This window comes from Lissotriton helveticus, chromosome 5_1 (genome assembly GCF_964261635.1).
Source record: "Lissotriton helveticus chromosome 5_1, aLisHel1.1, whole genome shotgun sequence".
Taxonomy (NCBI): Eukaryota; Metazoa; Chordata; class Amphibia; order Caudata; family Salamandridae; genus Lissotriton; species Lissotriton helveticus.
In genome coordinates this window covers 826845845-826868657 of record NC_136065.1, presented here as the reverse complement: position 1 = coordinate 826868657, position 22813 = coordinate 826845845, and positions in this window count along the sequence as shown.

The following is a 22813-nucleotide window of genomic DNA, read 5'->3' as shown; positions in this document are numbered from 1 at the left end:
AGACGGAATCGATGGTAAGCTCCACTTTTACATGTTACCTTGTGACTTGTCTGTTAACATTTGCACTGAAGGTGTGTATTTCTAAATCTCTTGTATAAGTAATAGCATACCAATGTACAATGCATATGTCTGTGATGTTAACGTATAAGAAATTTAAAGAAACACACGGACAAAAAAGGATATCAATCAAAAAATCAAAAAGTCACCATACAGGTGTGTATAAATACATTTTGAAAATTGTCAAATTAAAAACATATGCATTACACATCATTGGGATAAGTGCAATGTAACATGATGCAGAAAGTGTAACCTTTTCCTTATTAATTACCTGTTTAATCCATGTTGTCCCAAATTAGAATCATTCAACTTATTGATCCATGTAACATTTCCCCTTGTTTAGTGCACAGCCCTTATTATACCAAATTCAATAGTCACATTATTTTTAAGGTGTTATGCACATGTGTTTATTGCAATCAGTAATCAAGGCGAAATAAACACACTTGCAGTTACACTTCAAAAAATAATTTCAAGCATTGATTTGTTGCTGCAAGTGTCCATTATCATGATGAATGGCTAACCCTAAATACAAATGATCAACACATACTATTTTAACCATTCTATGCACTCAATAAATCTGACATTAAAAAAACATGTTGTATTTCTTACCATAATAGTAAATACAAATATTTACTTAAAATTTTAATAAGAAACATTGCAAAGGAAAATTAATTTCAGAACGTACTTGGTGAAAGTAAATTAGTGGTTTATTAAACCAATGAGATCTGTCTTAAAAACAATATAAATAAATGGCACTCCAAGTGCTCTGAACATCCAGTGCACTGTTGTACTGCGGCTCTAAGCTTGCCTCCTAAATCACTGACAAAGCGAAGCTCCTCGGGAAGGAGCATCTAGTTATCACAGAGCAGACACTTCAGTGATTTTACTTAGGAAGGGGTGCTTAGGGTTTGGAAGGGGTAGGCTTGGGATTGGTGGTTTTTGCTTTGGGAGGGGTAGTTTGGGATTTGGGAGGGGTGGTCTTGGGTATGGGAGTGGTGGGTTGGGTTTTGGAAGGGGTCAAGGCAAGTACAAAAAGGACATCTTCACAGGGAAAACGTGTAAGATGGTCAGCAGTTAGTTGGGTTGGGGAGCTAGATGGAGTGGCAGAGGGTGATGTGCTTGTGTCTGTTGAGGTTGCAGGTGCCTGTGTGTCTGGTGTATGTTGTGCACGTTTGGGTGTTTGTTTCATCCTAGGTGTATGCTGTTCAGGTGAGTGTGGGTGTTTGTGTTTTCTGGGTGTTGTTTCTAATGTATGTATGTGGATGGTGTGCTATTGAGGTGCTGGTTGTGGTTGTGGTGCATGAGGATGTGGATGTAGCGGTACATGCGGGGTGGTGTCTGTGAGTGTGCTGGTGGTGGTGCATGTGTGTGTGGTAGTGGGTGTGTCTGTGGGTGTGCTGGTAGTAGTGCATGTGCCTTTGGTGGTGGTAGGTGTTTGTGTGGTGTCTCTATGTTGGTGTGTGTACCTGTGTATTTTGGTGTGTTTGTTTTTATGTGTGGGTGTGCTGTGTGTGTATGTTGGAGTGGATGCAGGCTAATATGTGAGTGTGCTTGGGACAGGGCTGGGGATAAGGAATTGGGATTCGGATGAGGTGGGTCCCAAGGTTAGGATGGTTGGGAGGCTGCGGTCAGGGAGCCTAGACCTTAAAAAGGCATGTAGGCTAGACATACCACTGCGAATGCCTTCCAGGTAAACTACTATTTTTTACACATGGCAGCTAAGCCCCTGCTTGCCATGCAGGAGTGCAGTCTGACCTACAAAGATGTTCAATAGGAGGTCAATAGCCCCTCACTCAGCATAGCCAGAGGACAGGGGGTGAGGTACCTGCAGTGAAGGAGACACCACCCCTTTTAGAAGGGGATTGCAAACTGGGGGGCAAGAGGGAAGGAAGGTGGAGATGGGTATCTGGGTGGCAGACAAGGATGCAGTTGTTAGACTTCCGGTAGGGCCTTCCACCGCTAGGGAAGGCTCACTTGTGGGGCCTTATGAAAATGATGATATTGAGCTGGAGCCTCTATTAGACTCCCCTTGTCCTCCGTACCACTGGGTCCCTTGGCGTTGGTGATCTCAGCACCCGAACCACTTTTGCCAGCTCCTTCCCTGTATACGTGTCCAATGGCTCCTTCTCCTGCTGATGAAGATGATGGAAAGACATATACAATAATTTTATTATCTCTGTGTAAATAGAACAGATCATGTACTTTACACACAAAACATTTTCCGAGTTTCCATATTTCACCTGCCTCAATGCTGTAATACTTTGGTTCTACATTATCATAAGCTTATGCATGTAGGCATCATTTTCGGAAACCATTTGGCCACAGTTTTGTTATTTCTTATGATAGAGCCTATATCATGTGTGAATTTCTCTCTTATCCATTCCCTCCAGGAACTGTTTAACATCTCTAAATGGTTGGGCTTTGTTGTGTAGAATAGTGAACTTATGTCACCAAAAAGGTTATAAACCAAACATACCTTTGTACAGTGTGTTTACAAGACCCAGCATTCTACATCATTTACATTCAGAAAAACTGAAATATGAATCAATGTGTGTCAACAAATATGGCAATGTTGTTCCAATATTTGTATAAACAGAAAGCCTGTTTCCTTTGTTTGGGCATTTCACAACGGTAAAACTTACTTCGAGTAACTAAAGTATATTTCAAATGTAAAAAATATTATAGGGATTCTGTACTGAAGTTGCTTATCAATGTATCATGCACTATGTCAATATATATGCTGTAGAAGAAATTAAGACAGGAATGCTTGGGAGATTGATACATTTCTAATCCACTCAGTACAGAGCAAAACTTTTCACATTTGACTCCTAAATATCTCTAGGTATTTGAAGTTTGTTTTACAATTGTCAAATTGTTTTACAAAATATACTAGCTTGCACTTTAGGCAAACATAGGTACTGCAGCACAGTAAATATTACATACACTGATTCAGATGTAATTTTTACTTCAAAGATTCAATTGTTAATCACATATGCAACATGTGACACTTTGATGCATTTCTACATTCAACTAATGATTTGGGCCTGATTTTGAGTTTTTCCAGATGGGATACTCCAACATATATGAGATGGAATATTCCATCTGAAAAAGTCTCTTTAAGTATTCCAATTTTCTCCATCACTGACTTATCATCTGGACATAACAAAGGACATTGAAAAAGGGTTTTGGGGGTGTGTTACTCTGTCACCAAATGTGTACACATTTCTCTCTGTGTTGTTCCTAAAATTGTATGCCCCTCACACATTTTGTCCAAAAACAGACTGGCTTACATGCACACTGTAGTAAGATATCATGCAATCTCCCACTTTTAACATGAATGCAATAATATTTTGTAATCAAAACACGGTTGGGATATGTTTTGAAACTAAAATGTAGGCATTTATTCTGATATTACTAGTCATTTTGGCTCACTCCTATTTGTGTATCAAAGCAACTTACCAATGTGACGTTTGTAACCTCTACTGTATTATGATTGCATGTTATGCTATGTCACCTGTAAAAGGACTAACCTTACATCATTCAAAATAGTGAAAGAGCATCAGACCTGATACAATAAAGACCAGTGGCCTGTTGATTTCCAAGCTGGGAGGACTTGCCGAGCTGATGATTTCTTGGTCCAGCATCGTAGGTCCTCTTACTCTTCTTGCAATGGACGCTGCACCGCTTATAGACTGCCAGAGTCCACATCTTCTTGGCGATAGCTTTCAAGATTTCCTTTTTTTGATGGGCGTTGACCGGTATGGATACAAGAAATAAAAGAAAAAAGAATTGTGTTGTGACTTGTTGTTTGTCTGTATTGATGTAACACAAGTTTACTACATCAATCACAAGTGTTAGTCAAGAGTTTCTACACAAATATATTTATGTCTTTCATTTTGGCAAAATATGACAACAAATAATACTTTGTTGTAACCTGTCGAGTGCCCTTATCCCTTGTCATTACCAACATTAAATACTCCAGGCCAGTGACATCATCTAGGCCAGGAGGCTCCAACATTTTTTGTAAATGAGAGCTACTTCTCATCAGTAAATATTATTGTTAAATACTGAAGGCTAAACAACTTGGACATTGTAACCGGACCCCACCACTCCCTGCTATATTGACTTCAAGCATAATCTCCATAGAGCCAGATACTAATGTTTGAAATAAATACCATGACTTCGGGCACTATGAAAGGGCTGCCATGTGTGTCAGTGAGATGATTCAGAAAAGGGGGTGGTGATGAACAGAGTGCCTGAATTAAGCAGACCACTCTTACCCAGTCCAAAGATCAGGGCTTGATCCATCACCGTTTTTTAGCTCACTGCACCATCCCAGCTCAGAACTTGGCTATATGCAAATTAGTCTGTTCCTGTCCCAGTGCATGATGGGAACAGGGCAAACCAAACTACCAAGCCAATTCTGATACTGGGAAGGAAGCAAGCTTCCGGGGACCGGTTTCTGCCATTTCAGGCGTCGTCGGCCCGGCTTGCTTGAATCCTGATGGTGCAATGAGCAAGGGACTCACATCTGAGTATACCCTTCCACGCTTATGGTGGACAAAATGATTCAGAAAAGGGGGTGGTGATGAACAGAGTGCCTGAATTAAGCAGACCACTCTTACCCAGTCCAAAGATCAGGGCTTGATCCATCACCGTTTTTTAGCTCACTGCACCATCCCAGCTCAGAACTTGGCTATATGCAAATTAGTCTGTTCCTGTCCCAGTGCATGATGGGAACAGGGCAAACCAAACTACCAAGCCAATTCTTATACTGGGAAGGAAACAAGCTTCCGGGGACCGGTTTCTGCCATTTCAGGCGTCGTCGGCCCGGCTTGCTTGAATCCTGATGGTGCAATGAGCAAGGGACTCACATCTGAGTATACCCTTCCACGCTTATGGTGGAAAAAAATGATTCAGAAAAGGGGGTGGTGATGAACAGAGTGCCTGAATTAAGCAGACCACTCTTACCCAGTCCAAAGATCAGGGCTTGATCCATCACCGTTTTTTAGCTCACTGCACCATCCCAGCTCAGAACTTGGCTATATGCAAATTAGTCTGTTCCTGTCCCAGTGCATGATGGGAACAGGGCAAACCAAACTACCAGTGTCAGTGAGAGCATGCTCTTTATGGATGTATGAACATATGTGCATATGAAGGGAAAATATTTTAATGGGTGACGGAGAGCCTGTGAAATTTAAACTGTTTGGGAAATTATAATTCACCATTACATTTTTCTTCCATTTACAAGCATTATGAGGCATCATTCTGTTCCCAACTCTAATTTAGGGTTGACAAGGAATCTCTTTTAAGAGTCCAATACCTCAATGCTTCAGTTGTTCTACTCTGTGACTCAGCTCTAGCTTGACCCACAAAACTGACTGATAATCATAATTTCACATGAACACTACCTTCCCTTATCTTTGAAAAGAAAATATGACCTTGTGCTAATTTGAAAAATAACTCAAGGCTGTTGGCTACTCTAAAAGTGTCTGTGAACTATTGGTAGCTCCTAAATGCTAGAGACACCTGCTCTAGGCTGAGTGATATGTGTGATAATACACATAGCAAACATCATTTTAATTTTGTATGTAAAAAATAAATATATGGGCAGTTGTAAATAAGGCATAATGTGGTTTCTATTTTTACATAATATGAAATTTTTGTATTTCACATGAAATAAATATATATATATATATATATCTAAAGTGCATAAAAAATCGCATCATAATTTCTTCATGTAATGTAAAAAATAAATGACACTTCACTTCAATCACTACACTTAATTATCTACAGAATCCTGTGTTGGTTTCACCTTCTGGGGTACGAAAACAAAATAAATAACCCTGGGTGGAACTCACAGAGTTGCACTACACGGAACTCTGGGAAGTGCAAAAAAACCTACACCGTACGATTCGGAGCTCCGTAAGTGGGTGAGTACGAGAGATAAATGCCATTCACATACAGGTGAGCTCTTAACGGAATGTACAGACAAATTAAATCTGATGGAAAGTTGCCAGGTGAGATTTCCCACAAAAAATAATTTTTTGGGCTTCTCAGCCAGCTAGGTTTGAATATTTTCTAATCTCTAGGAGTCTGAAAATGGTTAATTGTACCTGTGCATACAATAGCTTCTTGGATCATGCATTAGTAAATCTTGAACTGTCTGGGCTCCGGTGGGATATGGAAAAAAGCTAAAAGGGATATTCAATAGAGTCCAGATAGAAGATGAAGATTGGTGCAAGGCCATCCAAAGGGAGATCAAAAGCTTTTTTCAGATAAATAGAAACACGGCTACAGTAGAAAAAGTGGGGGAGGCTTTTAAAGCTACAATTCGCGGAATTAAAACATCTAAACAGATAGCGACTAGACGTGCTCAAAATATTAAAAAAGCACAACTTGAAATTTAAATTAAGCACTCTAACAAATATTTAAGGGAAAAAGCAACAAAAATAAAACTGCTTTAGATTCAGCTTGTCAAGCCATGAAAAATTACTATTATACTAAAGTATACATGGCCAGCTCCGCCTATCTACAGAGAGACTACCAAGAGAGTAAATTCACAGGTAGATTTTTAGCCTGTCAATTAAAGAATAAACAGACCCAGAACAGGGTTCAAGTCTTGACCAGCAAAATTACAAAAATTTGCATTACAAATGAAGAGCAAATACAAGAGGAGTTCTTAGAACACTATAAAAATCTTTATTCAGTTAGACAAGAGGTGAATAATCTGAAACTAAAATTATTTTTTGATGGATTGTAAATTCCAAAATTACAGTCAGCAAAGTACAAGCATGACTGCAATTGTTACATTACAAAAAACTGAAGTGGTTATTCAATCTATCGCTAATGGAAAAACTTGTGGGGAGGATGGCATTCTGGCAGAATAAAAAAAAGAGGGCAATTTTAAATCAGGAACTAGTTTTGTAAGCGAGTCATATTTTACAAGGAGGAATGATTCCAAATTCTTTCTGAATGGCTGTGGTTGTCGGTTTATTAAAAAAATAAAGATAAAGAGGATGTAAATTCCTACAGACCCATCAGTCTTTAAATACAGCATAGTGTCAGTAATACATAAAGATCAGTGCGGTTTTGTAGTAGGCCGACAACTATCTTTTAATATTACTTTTTTAGTCGAGGCATTGGATTATTTTTACTGAAAACAAAATCCCGACCCACATTATGTTACTAGATGCCTAAAAGGCTCTTGTCCTTGCGTGCTGGGAAAGTCTGTTTTATAAATTGGCTAAATTTGGATTCTCCTCTGAGCTGATTGCCGTAATCTCTAAATTGTATGAAGGGGCAACGGCTCAAGTTATTGTAAATGCCAATAAAGTTGGCAATTGCAGAGTTGTTAGAGGGACGTGACAAGGCTGCCCTCTGTCTCCCCTTCTTTTTGCTTGTTTTATAGAGCCCAGTGTTATTGCCATCCCCTCAGTGTAACATCCCCAATCCGGTGGATGACCAACATCAAGCTCTCTGCTGATGATATTGTTCTTTTTTTAAAACCTAATATCAAAGCTCAAAATCAAATATTCAGTATTTTCCAGAAATTTCAATCTGTCGGGGGATACAGAATAAATAGATCCAAGATAGAGATATTGCTCTGCAATTGTACATCTTACTCTTTATTAGCAGAATTGAGCCCACTGGTCAATACTCAGCCTAAGAGGTATTTAGGCATTTATATTACGGAGAATAATGATGATCTTTATGTCTTAAATTATATTCCGCTTTATATTAAGATAAAACTATAAAAAATGGAAAGATTTTCCTATATCAATAATAGGTCAAGTAGCCATAATCCACATGATGATTTTACCACTTTGTAACGTCCTCTTTTTAGCTATTCCAAGTGTGGTTCAAATGACATTTTTTAAGGATGTACAGGGCCTGTTTTTTACTTTTATTCGGGCGATTAGGGTTTGTAGACTAGCCATGAATGCTCTTTATAGACCTGTTACAGAAGGGGGACTAGCTCTTCCTGATCTGCGAGAATACTATTTTGCGAATTTTGCACACACCATGTACAGAACAATGAAGGTATTAAATATTGAGAGATATGATAATTTTTGTATAGATCTAATTCCCAAAGAATATGTAATCAAGGATTTTATGCATTTAGCAAAAATTCCCCAAAAATCAGATATAAACCTCTACAATGGAACACTAAGCAAACAAACAATCGCATTTTAGGCATTGTGCGATTCCCAATATTAATGGAGAAACGCTGCTTTTCTGCTTTTCATTGGCCAAAATCCATTGTTAGATCCAGTGGTTACAGTCAAATGGCGAAGTCAGGGTTTTATCAAAATAGGGGACTTTCTAATTGGGGACTAGAAAACCTGGACCTGAGGGTCAGACATTTTCTTCACGAATTAAACATCATACATAGGGTAGTGAATTAGTTGAGCAACTATTAGACCCTAAACACCGCAAATCGGTTAGTGGTTTGGCCTCAATTTTTCGAGCATGAGCAGCAGGTAAATTGTATCAAAAAGCGCAGAGAAAATTAGAAACTCAGGAAGGGCTGCAGATTTCCACTATGGCATGGAATCAGATCAATAAGTATAATGGATCTCTATTGAAGGTGGTCAATTTAAGGCAAATGCAGTACTAATCTAGGTGGCTTCTTTATCGAACTCCAGACTTTTTGCATAAAATAAGCCCTCAAATTTCTGCAAAATGTTATTGTTGTAATATGGAGGGAGAAGGGAAGTGGACACACATAATCTGGGAGTGTTCAGAATTAAAAAGATTTTGGGGAATGGTTAATCATTACTGCCTCAATACATTGAAGGTTTCGTAGTCGCTAGACACCCAAAAAGTAGTATTGGGATACTCTCCCGACTTGTCGGCCACTCCAATGCAAAAAAATATATATATATCTTGGTTTTGGTAGCCCGTTAGCTGATTCTTCAAAGGTGGTAATCTAAAGATACTCCAACTATTCAGCAGCTTCTGTGCAAACTAAATAGAATTAAGGAATAAGCTCTAAGATCAGGTTCATATAAGAAGTTTAAGAATGTATGGGAAAATATGTGCTAAAAACCAGTAGGTGCTTGGCGTGTTGCTGGGTTGAATACACAACAATTATACTATTAGAATTCTGTTATATGACTATTGTTCTGGTCTGAAACTGTGCACTATTCAATTCTGCTTCTTGTACTGTATATGGGTCCTGTGTTGTTTTTATATTCTTAATCATGTGAAAGTGTACGAACGCAGTAATTTGTAATTATTGTATTAAATATTGATGAACTATCCCTAAATAAAAATATTATGGAAAAAGAAAAGAATCACTACACTTCACGTGGGAATTGAAAGGGACATTCTAGCCTGTGTATTAAAAAAAAAACAGATAGACAGATTTACAAATACATATTAAGCATGTACCTGTTCCTCTGGTGAGCCATAGAGCTGGTTATACAGGGACAGAACCTCAGTTGCCAGCTGGTCCAGCTCCTCTGGTGAAAAGGTTGGCCCCATGTCACCTGGCATTGGGGCACGTTAGTCTATGGCTCGGTCCATCGTGGAGTTTCATACTCACTAGGCGGTCAACTTCCGCTGGGGTTGACTAACTCCAAATGTCAGGTGGTCCCCATTTTAGATGGTGAAATAGTCATTACTCAAAATGGTGGCTACTTTGTTTACAAATACAAAATGCTAATCTCACTCAATCATATAAAAAACGTTTATATGTAGTGTGTTACTGTGGTTTAATGCAATAGTTACGCAAAGTTGTTTGCACTTCCATTGATGGTATTTTGTTTAAAAAATAAAATGGGTAATTAATACATTTAAAATGTATTATTTACACATAATTTATTAACAACCAAGAGACATACTAAATGATATTTGTGAAAAATATATACCAATTTTGCATGTTATGTTAAGATATATTAAGAAAACATATATATTCATGTTTTAAAATGTTGACATTTTGTTATGCAGACATATGAACCAAAGGAGAGTGAGAAGCCTCAGGTGTTACAACCTTTTCCAGACCTTGCCACCAAGGTTGTTGTGACATTCCCCCAGATACTGGAACTGTGTATTGGAAAAATCCACCAAATTGAATACTAACATGATTCTAGACTCTTGGTGTTATTGTGGCGCCGGGAAACCCTTTTTGGGTAGCTGTTGCGCCCTACAAATTGACAAAATAAATAAATAAAATAAATAAATATTGTTGTGCAATTCCTATTGTGAGGCAGGCAAAACATCTGGCTCCAGTTGATGACATAATTCAATAATAATTTGCCTATAGACCTGGTTGTTTTAATTATATCTCCTCCTTCCATGGTGGCAAGGTCTGGAATTGGAAATGTTAAAATGCACTGAGTATTTGTTATGTATGGTTGGCTATGTTTCAGGAAAAAAATGACAGACAAATAAACTAACACAGGATGAAAACCTAAAAGCCAACAATATTAGAAAACGTCAGTCATAGTAAATGAAACCATTATTGAAAAGCCAAAATAGTTTGAAGTCCACAGTCCAAAATACAACTGGCATCAGAAAGATAAATGTGTCCAGAACATAGTCCACAGAGTGAATGGTAGTCAAACACTGGAGGAAATTAGGCTATGCGTCTCTTGATGTTGGTGGGGTGGAGGTGGTAGTCTTGCCCTCCCCTCCCCTCCTGGTGATCCGTATACATTTGTGTTCCTGAATGGGGCTGGTGGATTCACAGTTACAGATACTGAAGTGAGTGCAGGTGTTGCCTTTTGTGGCAGGCCTACCTTTCTGTGGCTGTGGAAGATTTTGTTGGGCCAGATGTAGTATGACAACTGAAAGGGGAAGTTGGTGCTGGGAAAGCCCTACACATATGGTTGTAAATATCCTGCAGCACCCCAGTCAGGGAGCCCAAATTGGAGTTGTGATTCTCCATCTCTACAATGTGCTCCCTCTGCAACTCCTTCATGACCCAGAGCTCTGTAAGGAGCTGGTCCATCATATCGTGGGACTGATGAAGGTATCCCAAGACTTGGTTGATGGTGGCCTGTGTGACTGTAATCTCAGTGGCCTCACTATGCTGGCCCACAGAATCACACCCATGACCCCTACCCCCCATCACCATGTGCCCTTGACTTAGTGTGCCCCATCCCACTGGTTCCTAGGTGAACTGGAGGTGGTGGTGGTGATGTCTCAACAGCAACCTGGACTGGAGTGTACAAGATCAGTGTGATGTTACTTTAGACACAGGAAGTTGAGGTATATGTAAGCTGAGGTGTTGTAAGAGTTGGGTGGAAGTTGCAGATGTGGGCTGAGTTAGACACACTGGAGCCATCTGCTTAGGCAGACCAGATGGACCAGGCTGCTCCTCTTCATCTGGACTTTCAGGAGTGGAGCCATCGTAGGAGGCTTGGTCATTGGCTGGAGTGGAGGTATCCTGAGTGACAGAGGTTTGGCGACGTGCTAAGGTTACTGGATCTATTATGAATGCAAAAAGAAAAAATATGTAGTAAAAGTGTGGATTACACATCCAATGAGTTTTAAGCAAAAGAATGTAGCACCCTAAAAGGGAAAAGGAATGGGATATCATGATTCGACCTTTCAGTGTAATTGTAATTAATTACACAAACTGTTTATATTTCATACAAAACTACTTCAAATAAACAGATAAGAAGATGTCCTGAAATGAAAAAAATACATTAGTAAGTGTACATGAAATGTATCAACCATTCAACACAACACAGAAGAGAGGAGAATTGTGAAATAACCCTTTCCAATGCCTAGCAGGCTTAAAAATAAACAATTACACAACTTAGGGCCATATGTAGGTGGCCAAATACCGGTCGGTAACGGCCGATTTCGTCCGTTACCGACCGGTATTTTGAGTTTCAGATGTAGGCGGACAAAATATTACCGATTCTATAAATGTACCGAATCGGTAAATTTACCGATTCTGTAAATTACCGAATCGGTAAATTTACAGAATCGGTAATAAGGGATGTAGGTGGCACTGGAAACAGTGCCACAGGCCCTTAGGAATTTGTTATTTACCATGAAATACTATTGCATGGTAAATAACGAATTCCTGTGTACATGCACATCTGTGCATGTACACCTGTGCCATGTGGCACACATACATGCCCTAAGGGCATGTATGTGTGTCACATGGCACAGAAGCCAGAATCAGGGGTGCAACAGGGTGTCAAAGTGACACCCTGTCCCCCTTGACAAATCGGTAACTTTACAGAATCGGTATTTACCGATTCGGTAATTGCCGTTGATTCCTATGGGGCTCAAGGCCCATAGGAATCAATGGCAATTACCGAATCGGTAAATACCGATTCGGTAATTACCGAATCTTACGGATTCGGCAATTGTTACCGAATAATTACCTACATGGCATATACCGATTTGTAAATACCGAATCGGTAAAATTCGGTATTTACGATTCGGTAAATGCCATTTACCTACATATGGCCCTTAGAGGGATGTTTAGCATTTGTCAACATATGAACAAGGTAGAGTTAAGTTTTCAGATATATGCCACTTATATTCAACACACACATTTACATGGTTTACGTTTTGTAGGTCAACAAACCTTGATTTGCAAAACTAATGACATCAAATTAATTACATGACAAGAAAAAGACAATATATAACATTCAACACAAACACTTTCCAAAAGAGAACATTTAATAGAGATTGATCAATAAATAACACTTTACCACATGTGAACACATGATAAAAAAAGAAGAATGAGCAAAATTAAATGACAGTATTGTTTTCACAAAACTGAAACAAGGCATCATGGTAGTTGCAGTTATTTCAATTAAACATTCACAACATTTGCAAAAGTGTAACTCGTACATACCTTGTGAAAATATGTACAAAGAGAAGAGACATTTGCTATGTGAAACACATATTTGTTGTTTGAAGTTCAAACACTTACAAGCACCTTAACATCATGTGAAATGTGATGGCCATTGAAACCTGTTATCTTAAATAAATACAACCCAGTACATTCAAACAACCAAGCCAAAGAAGATGTTACTGATATATTTAGGTTTCTATGTAAAAAATAAAATTGCCCCGAACACATTAGCAACAGCTAATGTGAAAGCAAACAGGACATTCAGGTTTAGTGACACATTGAAAATTATAACTTACCAGTCTCCACTCCACCAGGGGTTCCTATCAAGCCTTTGGATGTGGGATGTGCAAGACCTTCTCCTCCTAGGGAAAGAGTTGTAAGGAGTCCCTGGGAGAACTACCTGGGAGAACTACCACAGTCCTCTGGACCTGCTGGTGATGCTTGGAGGCTAGGGAACACTCTCCCTGCAGGTCTTTCTACCTCTTCAAGATTTACTCCTCTGTGCAAAGGTTGATTGTTACAGCATTCACTCTGTCAACTATTTTGGCCCACATTTGCCTTTTCTGAGAGAGGGGTGTATTTTGGATTTGTGACTCTACTCTTATGATTTCATCCACCATGACTAACAATTGTCCCTCAGGAAAACATGGGTTCTTCACTGCCATTATAAAATGATAAACGTAAATGATTTTAATAACCCAACAAATATTAAATTGAAAAAGTAACAACACCAACAAGTAAGAGAGAAAGCTAAAAAATCCTTACTTGAGTGAGAAATTGCTGTGTGACAATGTTGTGCTGCTAGTGTCGTATACAAATGCAAACAATTAGCCAAAACACATCAGGTGTGTAATTTAGCATCCTGTATACAGCCACAGGACTTGTCCAATGTTGACCGAGTCCCCCAATGGATTCATTACATCAGCAACCGACAGCTAGGACACTGGCAGCACAACAGCGATATCTAAATAGCCTCAGCATTGAGCCTCATACACGGCAGTAAACACTCTATCATGCCGGACGGAGATTCGGCCTGCAAACATCAAAATACGGCTGGCGGGATTCCGTAAGCCTGACGGAGTACTTGGGATCACAATGGCGGCAGGGCAATGGTAGTCCTGCCAAGATCTAAAATACCTGGCCCATATGAAGCAATTGAGTGACACAAGAGACTCCAGAACGGTACGTTGGTGAGCACAAGCGAGATTTGGCATTCCCTATCAGCAAAAATCAACTTGAGAAGGTGTACCATCTGATGTGCCATGTCGTGCTATTTGCATGGATATTTCTGCATGGAAAGCACTCCCGGCGCTAAATCACAGTATGAGCAGCACCACATGCCTATTTCCGTCTGCTGGGGTAACTCTGTGGAATTTTAAAGAGTTTTTATGTATCGTTATGGAATTCTGCGCAGTCAAATTCCACAAGTTCTGCCAATCCCCACTTATAATGAAATGTTGCTTTAATATATTATTGTAGTAGATGTAATTTTTGTAAGATATTTGACAATATTTTTGTGGTCCATATCTTTCACTTTCACATAGACTGTTAAAAATGTCAAGATTTTCAAGGTTGATGTTTCATGACAATATTTTTTTATGGCAATACTTTTGTTGTCAATGTTGTGAAATACACCTTTTAGCACAATAGGAACTGTGCCAAATAACTGTTGGAAAATTCTAGGATGAAGTGGCGTTGCTTTACTTTTTAAAACTGCTTTTAACCGTCTTTTCACTGGTGTTCTGGTCAAGTTTTACAATAGAATGAATTAGTGTCCTGTTTTGAAGAGCCAAGTGCAATATTTTTAAATCACTCATTGAGTGAATAGAGGTTGTTTAAGGTTTCAAATCTAACTGGACATATCAATTCAAAATACTTTGAAGGGTTACTATTATAGTGGCTAGTTTTATTCAAGATTTTATCTCAGTTATATATACCAGATTGGAACCCAGAGCTATTTAGTGAAACATATAAAACCCCCAACCAAGAGAGAAATGTCTCCATTTTAGGATCAACTTTACACGCAATAACATTTTGGGGGAGAGGATACACTTAGCACTCAAATGGACTTTTGTCTTCTGTGGCACTCGCCCAACATGAATTGATTTTATCTATTTGTTTGCAGAGAAAGCTTTATCTTAAAACAATGTTTAATATGAATTTTCTTTGTGATGTATGATAGGCATTTTCTGTATAAGTGGGTATCTTAATATAGATTGTTCATAAGCTATTGCATTTATGGAAGTTTTTGTAAGTCGTTTTTGTAACTTTTTGTAACTGTGGTAGCAACCACAGCACCGAAACAGCCCTTACTGCCGCCACCGACGACATCAGGGCCATGCTGGACAACAGAGAAACTGCGGCCCTCATCTTCCTGGACCTTTCGGTCACCTTCAACACCGTCAGCCTCCACAACCTACGCACACACCTCCACAATGCAGGGATCCACGACAGAGCCCTCGACTGGACCACCTACTTCCTCACCGGCAGAACGCAGAGTGTCCGCCTCCCTCCATTCCGATCTAAAGACACCAAGACCTTCCCCGGTGTACCCCTAAGATCGTCCCTCACCCTGACACACTTCAACATCTACATGGCACAGCTCGCCAACATCGTCCGATCGCACGACCTCAACATCATCTCATACGCCGACGGCACCCAGTTGATCCTCTACCTCACCAAGGCCCCCACCGCTGCCAAACCCAACCTCCATGAAGGAATGAAGGCCATCGCCAAATGGATGAGGAACAGCTGCCTGAAACTGAACTCGGACAAGACAGAGGTTCTCATCATCGGATCCACCTCCTCCGCCTGGGATGACTCATGGTGGTGGGCCATGCAGGGAGCTGCACCAATGCCCACTGACCATGCACGCAACCTGGGGGTCATCCTGGACTCCTCGTTGTCAATGACCCAGAAAGTAAACGCCGTCTCCTCCTCCTGCTTCAACACCCTCCGCATGCTTCGCAAGATGTCCAGATGGATCCCCACCGGAACCAGAAGGATGGTCACCCAGGCCCTCGTCAGCAATAGACTTGACTACGGCAACGCCCTCTACGCAGGAACCTCAGCCAAACTCCAGAAATGACTACAACACATACAGAACGCCTCTGCATGCCTCATCTTCAACATCCCGTGCCACAGCCACATCACAGCCAACCTGAAAGACCTGCACAGGCACCCCGTTAACAAGAGGTTCACCTTAAAGCTCCTCACACACGCTCACAAAGCACTCCACAGCACCAGACAAGCGTACGGCAACAAACGACTCACCTTCTACACCCCAAACCCCCAGCTTTGCTCCACTGACCTCGCCACCGTTCCCCGCATCCAACGAGCAACCGCCGGCGGCAGATCATTTTCCCACCTCACTGCCAAGACTTGGAACACCCTCCCCATCCGCCTGCAACCAACCCAGGACCTGCTAACCTTCAGGAGACTTCACAAGATCTGGCTGTTCGAGCAGTAGCAGCACCCCCGCCCCTCCCACAGCACCTTTTAGACCCTCATGGGTGAGTAGTGTGCTCTACAAATGGATTTATTGATTGATTGATTGATTGATTGATTGATTGATTGATGTGTGTAGATTGGTGCTTGCCTAGTGGGTGCATGGAGTGGCTCTTGGCTGGCAGTGTACGTGGACTGGTGCTTGGCTGATGGTGTGCATGGATGACGCTTGGCAGGTGGTGGGCAGGGATGGTGCTTGGCTGGCGGAGTACATGAGTGGCACTTGGCTGGTGGTGTGCGTGGATGGTGGTGTGCGTGTACTGACTGTATGCTGGCAGTGTGGCTTGCATGAATTCCCCAATGTTTCCTTAACCAGAATCCCCAGCAAACCTCAATTTTACTTACAAAGTAACATTTTCCTCACATTGGTCTGTGGGTAAGTTGTACGATCACAGCACAGGCACAAGTTTCCTACCACCCAGCATTCCCCTTCGTCTCCCGAAAAAAATAACACCTCACTTCTGTGGGTGCCTAAAGTAGTGTCAGCCTAAAAATATATAAATTAACAGCCCTTTTGGACCTGCTTTGGGCTCCCCTCAATCTATGCAAGTATTTGGCCCTTCCATGTCATAGGCACTTGCCCCATCTACACAAGTAAGGTATCATTTTAATCAGGAGACTGAGGGGAACTCTAAGTGGTAGGAAATTTGAAGTTTGCAGCAGATTCTGAGTAGGAAAATGCTGGGGGATCAACGCAAGCCACACCACCCTGGACTCCCACGGGTGTCTAGTTTTCAGAAATTTCTGTTTTTTTTAGGTTCCCCTAAATGTCTGCAAGCCCAGAACCAAAATCATAGGTGCCACCTATTTATCACAATAGACCTGGTTTTGTAAGGGGTCACCTGCGTTTTTGGTCCGGGAATCAGCAGCCATCTAGGGAAACCTACCAAAAGCAGATATTTCTGAAAACTAGACTCCCATGGGAGGTCAGGGAGGTGTGGCTTGCGTGGATCTCCCAACATTTTCCTACCCAGAATCCCCTGAAAACCTCAAAGCTAAAAAAAATCAAATTTTCCTCACTTTTCTGTGTAGGAAAGTTGTGGGATCACTGGGCTGCCACAAATGTCCTACCATCCAGCATTCCCCCAGGTGTTTTGATAAAAATGATACCTCACTTGTGTGGGTAAGCCTTGTGACTGCGACAGGAAATTACTGAAAATGTGCTGTGGAGACTTCAAAATTATCGATCTCAAAACTAACTGGTTTTGCGAGGGAGTCATCTGCGTTTTCAGAACTGTCTGGATTTGGTAGGTTTCCCTAGATGGCCACCGAGCCCAGGACCAAAAACATAGGTGACTCCCTACTCGAAACCAGGTCGTTCTGTGATAGATAATTTGATGTCTCCACAATACGTTTTGGGCCCTTCCCTCTTGCGGGTACTTGGCCCATCCATACAAGTGAGGTACCATTTTAATCGGGAGACCTAGGGAAATGCTTGGTGGAAGGAAATTTGTGTCATCCGGTTATCCCACAAATTTCCCACAAACAAATATGAGAAAAATTTGATTTTATTAGCTAAATTTGAGGTTTACAGGGGATTATGGGTTGGAAAATTTGGGGAGAGTCATGCAAGCCACACTCCCTTGACTCCCCTGGGTGTCTAGTTATCAGAAATGTCTGGCTTTGGTAGGTTTCCTTAGATGGCAGCCAAGCCTGGGACCAAAAACGCAGGTGAAGCCCTCGCAAAACGATGCAATCAATTATTTGGAAGTCTCCACAGTATGTTTTGGGCCATTTTCCTGTCGTGGGCGCTAGGCTGACCCGCACAAGTGAGGTACCATTTTTTTTACACAGTTTTAGGTTTGCAAAGGATTCTGGATAACAGAATCAGGTGAGAGCCACACAAGTCACCCATCCTGGATTCCCCTGGATGTCTAGTTTAAACCGTGTAAAGACAAGGGGCCCCCTGATACTGGTGAGAAGTACACCCAGGCAGGGAAATACATGCTGTGAGATTCCTAGGGCTACTTCATCAACAATCTGAAACAGGTTTTAATAAATTATGATAATGACACTAAGGATAGGAAAATACAAAATTATTTATTGCAAGATAAATTCATTAAAAGTTTAAAGCTTCATACGCTTTAAATCACAGAAAAAGACTATATGACATTCTAGCTACACTCAATCATCCATTCACACATACTTCATTCTAAGGATTTTTATACATTGTCAGCATAATGAAATGATTAAATGTCTAACCAAAAACATACACATAATGAATAATTAGAACATGGAATCTCATGGATTTATATAATTGTAGGGTGGTTTCCAAGATGTCTCAACATGTGTTTCGGCAGAGAACTGCCTTCCTCAGGAGAGCCACCTCCAATACAATTTTTTTGTAAAGACAAAAAGTTTCTCAACTAAGTGTCACTACTCTATTAATTATACAATAATTATACATTTACAGAATTTGCTACAATGTCCACATTACAGAGCCATAGACCAACTACCATTCAAAGATGTAAAATGGAGATTAAAGCCAAAAGGCGCATGGATCTGCAGTGGGCTTAGTACTTCATAAAACAAGAATGAGATACATAAAAAATGCAAGTAACAGGAGGTCAGGGATGAAAAGCAAAACTAGGAAGCAATGATGGGCACTCATACTAGCATGCGAATTAGAGTACATTTTTTAAAGCAACTTCTGTTTTACAAATTGTCTTACATTTGGAAGGCAGAAATGCATAGAGTGTCAATAGGTAATAGCACTTTTTCTACAATTCTGTGTTCCCCTAAGTCTCCCGATAAAAATGGTAAACGGTGTGGGTAGGCCTAGTGCCTGCGACAGGAAGCGGTCCTAAATGCAACATGGACATATCAAATTTTACTAGTGCAATATGCCTAGCTATGGATTTTGTATGAGTACCCACAATTTCGGATATGTGAAACTAACTACTGCTTTTAAATTCTAAATTTGATACCTATTTTTTTATATATATTTGACCAAATTAATTGTTAAATACCCAGTACACAATGAAAACCCATTGCTAGGTGCAGCTCAGTTATTGGCTCTGGGTACCTTGGGTTCTTGGTGAATCTAGAAGTCCTATATATCACCACAACCAGAATAGTCCATTAAAGAAAACGGTATATTGCTTTTAAAAATCTGCCATAGTTCGAAGAAGTTACAAGGGAAAATGTTGGCACAAATGGCTGTTATTTTCAACTCAATTTCAGAATTTTTTTTTTCAACTGTCAGTATCTATAGGAAAACCTTGAAGAATCTGCACAAATGACCACTTGCTGAATTCAGAATTGTATCTACTTTTCTGAAATGTATAGCTTTCTAGGATCCATTATTGCTTTTACACCCATGTATACCACTGACTGGAAGGAGGTTGAAAGCAAAAAAATAGTAAAAATAGGGTAAGTGCCAGTAAAATGACAATACTGTGTAGAAAATGTTGGTTTTCTGACAAACCTATGCCTGTCCCTGAAAGCTGGGAACATGGTAATTACAGCACCACAAACCCTTTGTTGATACCGTTTGCAGGGAAAAAAACAGACGCTCCCTTCTGCAGCACTTTTTTTCTCATTTCTGGGTCCCCTCCGGGGGAATCCACAAACCCTGGGTACCTTTATTATCCAAGGATGTAGGAAGAAAAGGAGGCAAATTTGGCCTTGATACCATATCTGGACAAAAAGTTACAGGGGCCTAAGCACGAGCTACTCCAAATAGCCAAAAAAAGGCTTAGCACGGGGGAGCCTAGCAGCGAAAGGGTTACCCACTTTATGGTGTAAAAGGCCCCTCATGCACCAAAATAAAAAAAATCCTTCTTACTCCTTCTGGGGGCACAAATATTTCTCCTCTCAAAATGAGGGCATCAGTATCTCATCTGCTGAGTTCCACTTGAATCTTAATAAAACTTCTCAAGGATGGTCTCACAGCACCCTCTCGTTTCCACTCTTTGGGAATGCTTCTCACTAAATCTCTAAAATTGTAATCTGTAAATGCTGCTGATTCCCATTCCTCTCATGTAATCAATACATATTCTCCTTCCAATTCATCCTTCAAAATCGCACCCACACAAATAACTTCTTCTGCACTTGTGTTTCCCTCTTCAACACTCAATGGCGCACACATTTTTCCAACCTGGTACATATTCAACTTTGTACCTATAGTCTTGCCATCTAGAAGTTAAATGTACCAGTCAAATAGATCCTCTGTCTGCTCCTCCAGGACTCAGTATTGTAACTAAAGGTTTATGGTCTGGCCTTAACATGAACTGAACTCCCCACAAGTATGTATGAAAATATTAAACACCCCATGCTGCAGCTAATTCCTCCCTCTCAATAACAGCGTGATTTTGTTCTGTATTACTAAGGGTCCAGAAAGCAAAAGCCACTGATTTTTTTTCACCATCTTTGATTTGCAACAAGACTGCCCCAATTCCATGTGTACTCGCATCAACTGTTAACATAGTCTTGTTCGAATGGAGTTAATATCTCTGCATGTACTATTTCATTCTTGATTCTTTACCGTGCACTCTCCTGTTTCTCACCCCTCTCAAACTCTGTGCCCTTCATTAACAATACTATTAAGTCTTATGTCTATTCAGCAAAATTCTGAACAAACTTCGCATAGTACTCTATCAGCGCCATAAATTAGCATAGTTGGTCATTTCCTGTGGGTGTTGGAGCCAACCGTAGTGATCTTACCAAATCCTCCTTAGGTTTGATTCTGTGTTCTGAAATGGTGTACCCTAAATATTCAATTTCTCTCAATGAAAATGTACATTTTTCTTTTCTCAGCGTTAAACCTGCCTCATTCTCACTTTTGTCAAGGTTTTGTTATGATCTTCCTCTGATTTTCCTGTAATTAAAAAATCATCATGAAAAAAATGAACATTGTGTTCATCACCAAACAATTTGTTCATCATACGCTGAAACACACTGGCAGCTGATGCCAGACCAAAAGGAAGTTTTTTATATTGGAGCAACCCCTCCATGGTAATACATGCTGTATTTTCCAGGTATTTAGGATGTAGTCTTAAGTGATGGTATGCTGACTTTAAGTCTAGTCTGGTGAAAAACCTTGCATTATTGATCATCAACACCATTTCAGATTTATTCAGCAAAGGGAAACAGTCCATGATAATTCACTGATTCAATAATCTGAGTTTTACACTGAATCTCAATTTTCCATCCCCTTTCTTAGTGATTACCACAGGAGAAAGCCACTCTGATGCTTCCACCGGTTCAATAACACCCTCTTTCTGAAAGTCTTTCAACATTTCCTTTACTTCACCGCAAATTGCAACTGGAATTATCCTGACCTAATGCTTGACAGGTTTTATCAAATGCATGAGAAAATGTTTTTGAAATCACCTCCAACCCATGTACCACCAAAACCTGTTCAATTTATTTGGGGTCTATGACTACATGCAAATCGTACTGCTGAACCAAATCCTAAATTAGCTGGACCATTCTGTGACACATAAACCTTACCCATTGCTGTCCTCCCTTTGAACTCAAAGCTTATCTCCACACAACCCACGAGTTTCTCCACACTACTATACCCCTTGGGATCTAGGTCACTACACTGTAGTTCTACATCATGCCATTTTTCCTTAAATAAGGCTATATGGATGATTGTGTACAATGAACCAGAATCAACCATTAACTTTACCTGCATGCCATTAACTGTGGATATGGTTCTTGGTCTCTGTATCGTCACACCTTTATTGTTTTCAATACACAGTACAATGCCCTGTGTGGTGTCATCTTCATCCACATAAGCTATTCTGCTTTTGGACAAATCCTTACATACTCTTGCGAGATGTCCCCTTTTTACTATACTTCCTACACTCTTTGTCGCATGAAAACACCCTATGTAATCTGCAGCATGTCCCATATTCCCACACCTAAAATATTCTTTAAGCCCTGTTTTACTGTGACTGTTAAATGTTTTTTTTATTTTCTCCACCCTTTGCTTCCCTTCTCCACTGCGTTTCCTCTTTTCATAAACCTTAGGGTTACTTTCTTTCTTGTTAACTACTTTGACCCCATGATACTTTCTAGATTCGAACTGTCAATTTCCTTCATGCACATATTGGATTCCTCAACAATTTTTGCTATGGTGATCGCCTCTTGCAACAAGGGATTTCTTGCTGTCCACAACCTTTCTTGCATCCTTTTATTCTTGCACTGAACTATCAATTAATCTCTGATCATCTGACCTGTCATTGCCCCAAAGTCACATTTAATAGCTAACTCCCTTGCTCTTCTTACCATTTGACCAACTGATTATCTGTGTTTGATTGAGTATAAAATTAATGCCTCTGCATCACTATGTTAACTTGTTTTCCATAGTACTTTTCTGACCTTCTTTTAGAGTCTATATAAGGATTTTCAACGGGTTCCCCATCCATCAGCTCCCTTGATTTCTGGAAAAAATGTAAAGACATGTTGCCC